Source organism: Triticum dicoccoides, chromosome 2A, assembly GCF_002162155.2.
Source record: "Triticum dicoccoides isolate Atlit2015 ecotype Zavitan chromosome 2A, WEW_v2.0, whole genome shotgun sequence".
In the NCBI taxonomy this organism is placed as follows: Eukaryota; Viridiplantae; Streptophyta; class Magnoliopsida; order Poales; family Poaceae; genus Triticum; species Triticum dicoccoides.
The window spans coordinates 518,753,125-518,760,296 of NC_041382.1; positions in this window are offsets into that span (position 1 = coordinate 518,753,125).

Below are 7,172 nucleotides of genomic sequence, written 5' to 3' on the forward strand. Positions count from 1 at the left end.
TCGGAGTCGAAGTCGAGCATGTTGGTTGAGTCCTCGACAGTGGCTATTAAGTGGGTGGTGGGTGGGCGTCGAATTTCTTCGTCGTCCGCATCCCAATCCCATTGTCCATAATCCGGCCAGGGCTCTCCTGACAAAGAGAGAGACCTTAGTGAATTCAGAATGTCGCTGAAGGGCGGTGAATTCCATGATCGGCGCCCAATCGGATTCGATTGGCAGGGCGCGGGCGGTTCGGAGTCAGAAAAAGAGTCCGGCACCTTGGAGTCACGGGCTGCGTAGAGGGTTAGGCTGGTGTTTGGCTCGATCGCCATTGAGACTGCAGCCCCTGAGGCGGTGTCTAACCACCCATCCTCGTTTGGCGCAGTTGGCTCCGAGCTAAAAGTCGGAGCTGGTGCGGGCGCGGCCTCTGAGGTACTGTTCGGCGGCAGAGCTAGGTCATACCGATCGCGACAGTGTGGCGCGCCCGGCTGTGGATCGAATCCGTCAAAGATCAAGTCTCCGCGGATGCCAGGGGCGTAGCTTTCAATCTGCTCCAGATGGCCAAGCGAGTTAGCCCGCAGTGCAAAGCCGCCGAATACGAAGATCTGTCCGGGGAGAGAAGTCTCACCCTGGACCGCATCGCTATCGATGATAGTAGGAGCCATCAAGCCTAACAGCGACGACACAGACGAACTCTCAATGAAAGCACCAATGTTGGTGTCAAAACCGGTGGATCTCGGGTAAGGGGTCCCGAACTGTGCATCTAGGCCGGATGGTAACAGGAGGAAGGGGACACGATGTTTTACCCAGGTTCGGGCCCTCTTGATGGAGGTAAAACCCTATGTCCTGCTTGATTAATATTGATGATATGGGTAGTACAAGAGTAGATCTACCACGAGATCAGAGAGGCTAAACCCTATAAGCTAGCCTATGGTACGATTGTATGTTATGGTTGTTGTCCTACGGACTAGAACCCTTCGGATTATATAGATACCGGAGAGGGTTAGGGTTACACAAGGTCGATTACAAAGGAGGAGATATCCATATCCGTATTGCCTAGCTTGCCTTCCACGCCAAGTAGAGTCCCATCCGGACGCGAGACGAAGTCTTCAATCTTTTATCTTCATAGTCTAACAGTTCGGCCAATGAAGATAGTCCGGCTGTCTGGAGACCCCCTAATCCAGGACTCCCTCAGGTTGCCTCCCAACAAGCGGTATCGTTTAACGCCCCTAGCTAGGCATGATGATTTCAATGATGCTCACATAAAAGAGAAGAATTGTAACAGAAAGAGAGAATCATGAAGAATATGGCTAGCACATTTAGGTCTAACCCACTTCCTATGCAAAGGGATTTTGTGAGCAAACAACTTGTGGGAACAAGAATCAACTTGCATAGGAAGGTAAAACAAGGATAACTTCAAGATTTTCAATACATAGAGAGGAAACTCGATATTATTGCTACTTGCTACCTCTTGAGCACTGCGTTGGTTTTCCCCGAAGAGGAAGGGATGATGCAGAAAAGTAGCGTAAGTATTTCCCTCAGTTTTTGAGAACCAAGGTATCAATCCAATAGGAGGCTACGCGCGAGTCCCTCGTACCTGCACAAAACAAATAAATCCTCGCAACCAACGCAAATAGGGGTTGTCAATCCCTATAAGGCCACTTACGAGAGTGAGATCTGATAGATATGATAAGATAATATTTTTGGTATTTTTATGATAAAGATGCAAAGTAAAATAAAGGCAAAGTAAATAGCAAAGGAAATAACTAAGTAGTAGGAGATTAATATGAAAAAGATAGACCCGGGGGCCATAGGTTTCACTAGTGGCTTCTCTCGAGAGCATAAGTATTCTACGGTGGGTGAACAAATTACTGTTGAGCAATTGACAAAATTGAGCATAGTTATGAGAATATCTAGGTATGATCATGTATATAGGCATCACGTCTGAGACAAGTAGACCGACTCCTGCCTGCATCTACTACTATTACTCCACTCATCGACCGCTATCCAGCATGCATCTAGAGTATTAAGTTAAAAATAGAGTAACGCCTTAAGCAAGATGACATGATGTAGAGGGATAGACTCATGCAATATGAAGAAAACCCATCTTGTTATACTCGATGGCAACAATACAATACGTGCCTTGCTGCCCCTACTTTCACTGGGAAAGGACACCACAAGATTGAACCCAAAGCTAAGCACTTCTCCCATTGCAAGAAAGATCAATCTAGTAGGCCAAACCAAACTGATAATTCGAAGAGACTTGCAAAGATAACCAATCATACATAAAAGAATTCAGAGAAGATTCAAATATTATTCATAGATAGACTTGATCATAAACCCACTATTCATCGGTCTCAACAAACACACCGCAAAAAGAAGATTACATCAAATAGTTTTCCACAAGAGGTGGGGAGAACATTGTATTGAGATCCAAAAAGAGAGAAGAAGCCATCTAGCTACTAACTATGGACCCGTAGGTCTGAGGTAAACTACTCACACTTCATCGGAGGGGCTATGGTGTTGATGTAGAAGCCCTCCGTGATCGATGCCCCCTCCGGCGGAGCTCCGGAACAGGCCCCAAGATGGGATCTCGTGGATATAGAAAGTTACGACGATGGAATTAGGGTTTTGGCTCCATTTTTGATCGTTTGGGGGTACGTGGATATATATAGGAGGAAGGAGTACGTCGGTGGAGCAACAGGGGGGCCACGAGGGTGGAGGGCGCGCCTGGGGGGGGGGGGTAGGCGCGCCCCCTACCTCATGGCCTCTGTTTCCTTTCTTGACGTAGGGTCCAAGTCTCTCTGGTCTTGTTCGTTGAGAAAATCACGTTCCCGAAGGTTTCATTCCGTTTGGACTCCGTTTAATATTCCTTTTCTTTGAAACCCTAAAACAGGCAAAAAACAACAATTCTGGGCTGGGCCTCCGGTTAATAGGTTAGTCCCAAAAATAATATAAAAGTGGATAATAAAGCCAAATAATGTCCCAAACAGTAGATAATATAGCATGGAGCAATCAAAAATTATAGATATGTTGGAGACGTATCAAGCATCCCCAAGCTTAATTCCTGCTCGTCCTCAAGTTGGTAAATGATAAAAACAGAATTATTGATGCAGAGTGCTACTTAGCATAATTTTAATGTAATTCTTCTTAATTGTGGTATGAATATTCAGATCCGAAAGAGTCAAGACAAAAGGTCATATTGACATAAAAATAATAATACTTCAAGCATACTAACAAAGCAATTATGTCTTTCTCAAAATAACATGGCTAAAGAAAGTTATCCCTACAAAATCATATAGTCTGGCTATGCTCTATCTTCACCACCTAAAATATTTAAATCATGTACAACCCCGATGACAAGCCAAGCAATTGTTTCATACTTTTAACATTCTCAAAACTTTTTCAATCTTCACGCAATACATGAGCGTGAGCCATGGATATAACACTATAGGTGGAATAGAGTGGTGGTTGTGGAGAAGACAAAAAGGGAGAAGATAGTCTCACATCAACTAGGCATATCAATGGGCTATGGAGATGCCCATCAATAGATATCTATGTGAGTGAGTAGGGATTGCCATGCAACGGATGCACTAGAGCTATAAGTATATTAAAGCTCAAAAAGAAACTAAGTGGGTGTGCATCCAACTTGATTGCTCATGAATACCTAGGGCAATTTGAGGAAGCCCACCATTGGAATATACAAGCCAAGTTCTAATATGAAATATTGCCACTATTATATGAAAGTGATAACATGAGAGACTCTCTAGTATGAAGATCATGGTGCTACTTTGAAGCACAAGTGTGGTAAAAGGATAGTAACATTGTCCCTTCTCTCTTTTTCTCTCATTTTTTTATTTTTTTTATTTGGGCCTTTTCTCTTTTTTATGGCCTCTTTTCTTTCTCTTTTTTTATTTGGGCTTCTTTGGCCTCTTTTTATTTTTCGTCCGGAGTCTCATCCCGACTTGTGGGGGAATCATAGTCTCCATCATCCTTTCCTCATTCGGACAATGCTCTAATAATGATGATCATCACACTTTTATTTTTCTTACAACTCAACAATTACAACTCGATACTTAGAACAAAATATGACTCTATATGAATGCCTCCGGCGGTGTACCGGGATATGCAATGATGCATGAGTGACATGTATGAAAGAATTATGAATGGCCACAAATACGGTGTCGACTACATGGTTATGCTAAGCAATATGACAATGATGGAGTGTGTCATAATAAACGGAACGGTGGAAAGTTGCATGGCAATATATCTCAAAAGGGCTATGGAAATGCCATAATAGGTAGGTATGGTGGCTGTTTTGAGGAAGGTGTATGGTGGGTGTATGATACCGGCGAAAGGTGCGCGGTATTAGAGAGGCTAGCAAAGGTGGAAGGGTGAGAGTGCGTATAATCCATGGACTCAACATTAGTCATAAATAACTCATATACTTATTGCAAAAATCTACAAGTCATCAAAGCAAAGTTTACCTTCATGATCCTAGGGGGGTAGATTGGTAGGAAAAGACCATCGCTCGTCCCCGACCGCCACTCATAAGGAAGGCAATCAAAAAATAAATCATGCTCCGACTTCATCACATAACGGTTCACCATACATGCATGCTAAGGGAATCACAAGCTTCAACACAAGTATTTCTCAAATTCACAACTACTCAACTAGCACAACTTTAATATCACCATCTTTATATCTCAAAACAATTATCAAGTATCAAACTTATCATAGTATTCAACACACTCATAGGAAAGTTTTATTATTAATCTTGTATACCAAGCATATTAGGATTTTAAGAAAATTACCATGTTATTACTATTCTCAAAATAATATAAGTGAAGCATGAGAGATCAATAGTTTCTACAAAACAAATCCACCACCGTGCTCTAAAAGATATAAGTGAAGTACTAGAGCAAAATTATATAACTCAAAAGATATAAGCGAAGCACATAGAGTATTCTAACAAATTCCAAATCATGTATGGATCTCTCGAAAGGTGTGTACAGCAAGGATTATGGTGGTAAACTAACAAGCAAAGACTCAAATAATACAATACGCTCCAAGTAAAACACATATCATGTGGCGAATAAAAATATAGCTCCAAGTAAAGTTACCGATAGAAGTAGACGAAAGAGGGGATGCCTTCCGGGGCATCCCCAAGCTTTGGCTTTTAGGTGTCCTTAGATTATCTTGGGGGTGCCATGGGCATCCCCAAGCTTAGGCTCTTGCCACTCGTTGTTCCATAATCCATCAAATCTTTACCCAAAACTTGAAAACTTCACAACACAAAACTTAAAGTAGAAAATCTCGTGAGCTCCGTTAGCGAAAGAAAATAAAAGACCACTTCAAGGTACTGTAATGAACTCATTATTTATTTATATTTGTGTTATAGTTACTGTATTTCAACTTCTCTATGGTTTATAAACTATTTTACTAGCCATAGATTCATCAAAATAAGCAAACAACACACGAAAAACAGAATCTGTCAAAAACAGAACAGTCTGTAGTAATCTGTAGCTAGCGCAAGATCTGGAACCCCAAAAATTCTAAAATAAAATGCTGGACGTGGGGAATTTATCTATTAATCATCTGCAAAAATAATTAACTAAATATCTCTCTCCAAATAAAAATGACAGCAGTTCTCGTGAGCGCTAAAGTTTCTGTTTTTTACAGCAAGTTCAACAAGACTTTCCCCAAGTCTTCCCAACGGTTCTACTTGGAACAAACACTAATTAAACACAGAAAACACAACCGAAACAGAGGCTAGATAAATTATTTATTACTAAACAGGAGCAAAAAGCAAGGAATAAAAATAAAATTGGGTTGCCTCCCAACAAGCGCTATCGTTTAACGCCCCTAGCTAGGCATAACAAGCAAGAATAGATCTAGGTATTGCCATCTTTGGTAGGCAATCCATAAGTGGCTCTCATAATAGATTCATAAGGTAATTTAATTTTCTTTCTAGGAAAGTGTTCCATGCCTTTCCTTAATGGAAATTGGAATCTAATATTTCCTTCCTTCATATCAATAATTGCACCAATCTTTCTAAGGAAAGGTCTACCAAGAATAATAGGACATGAAGGATTGCAATCTATGTCAAGAACAATAAAATATACGGGCACATAATTACTATTTGCAACAATAAGAACATCATTAATTCTTCCCATAGGTTTCTTAATAGTGGAATCCGCAAGGTGCAAGTTTAGAGAGCAATCATCAAAATCACGGAAACCTAACAAATCACACAAAGTCTTTGGAATCGTGGAAACACTAGCACCAAAATCACATAAAGCATAGCATTCATGATCTTTAATTATAATTTTAATAATTGGTTCCCACTCATCATAAATTTTTCTAGGGATAGAAACTTTCGATTCAAGTTTTTCTTCATAAGATTGTATCAAGGCATCAACGATATGTTTAGTAAACGCTTTATTTTGACTATAAGCGTGAGGAGAATTTAGCATGGATTGCAACAAGGAAATACAATCAATCAAAGAGAAATTCTCATAGTTAAATTCCTTGAAATCCATAATAATGGGTTTAGCAACATCTAGGGTTTTAATTTCTTCAATCCCACTTTTATCAAATTTAGCATCAAGATCAACAAATTCCAAATTCTTGGAACGCCTTCTAGGTAAAGGTAGATCATATTAAGTCCCATCATTATCAAGATTCATATTGCAAAACAAAGATTTAATAGGGGACACATCAATAACTTTTAGATCTTCATCTTTATTTTCATAGGAACTAGAAGAACACGCTCTTATAAAGGCATCTTTCTTAGCACGCATCCTAGGTCTTTCTTTGCACTCATCAATGGAAATTATCATGGCTTTGAGAGACTCATTGATATCATGCTTAGCTGGAATAGATTTAAGTTTCAAATAATCAACATCAAGAGCAATTCTATCAACATTCCTAGCCAAATCATCAATCTTAAGAAATTTTTCTTCAATCATAGCATTAAAATTCTTTTGCGAAGTAATAAAATCTTTAATATTCGATTCAAAATCAGAGGGCATCGTATTATAATTTCCATAAGAATTGTTGTAGGAATTACCATAATCATTAGAGGGATTACTAGGATAAGGCCTAGGATTAAAATTTCCTCTATACGCGTTGTTACCAAAATTGTTCCTACCAACAAAATTCACATCCATAGATTCATTATTATTCTCAATCAA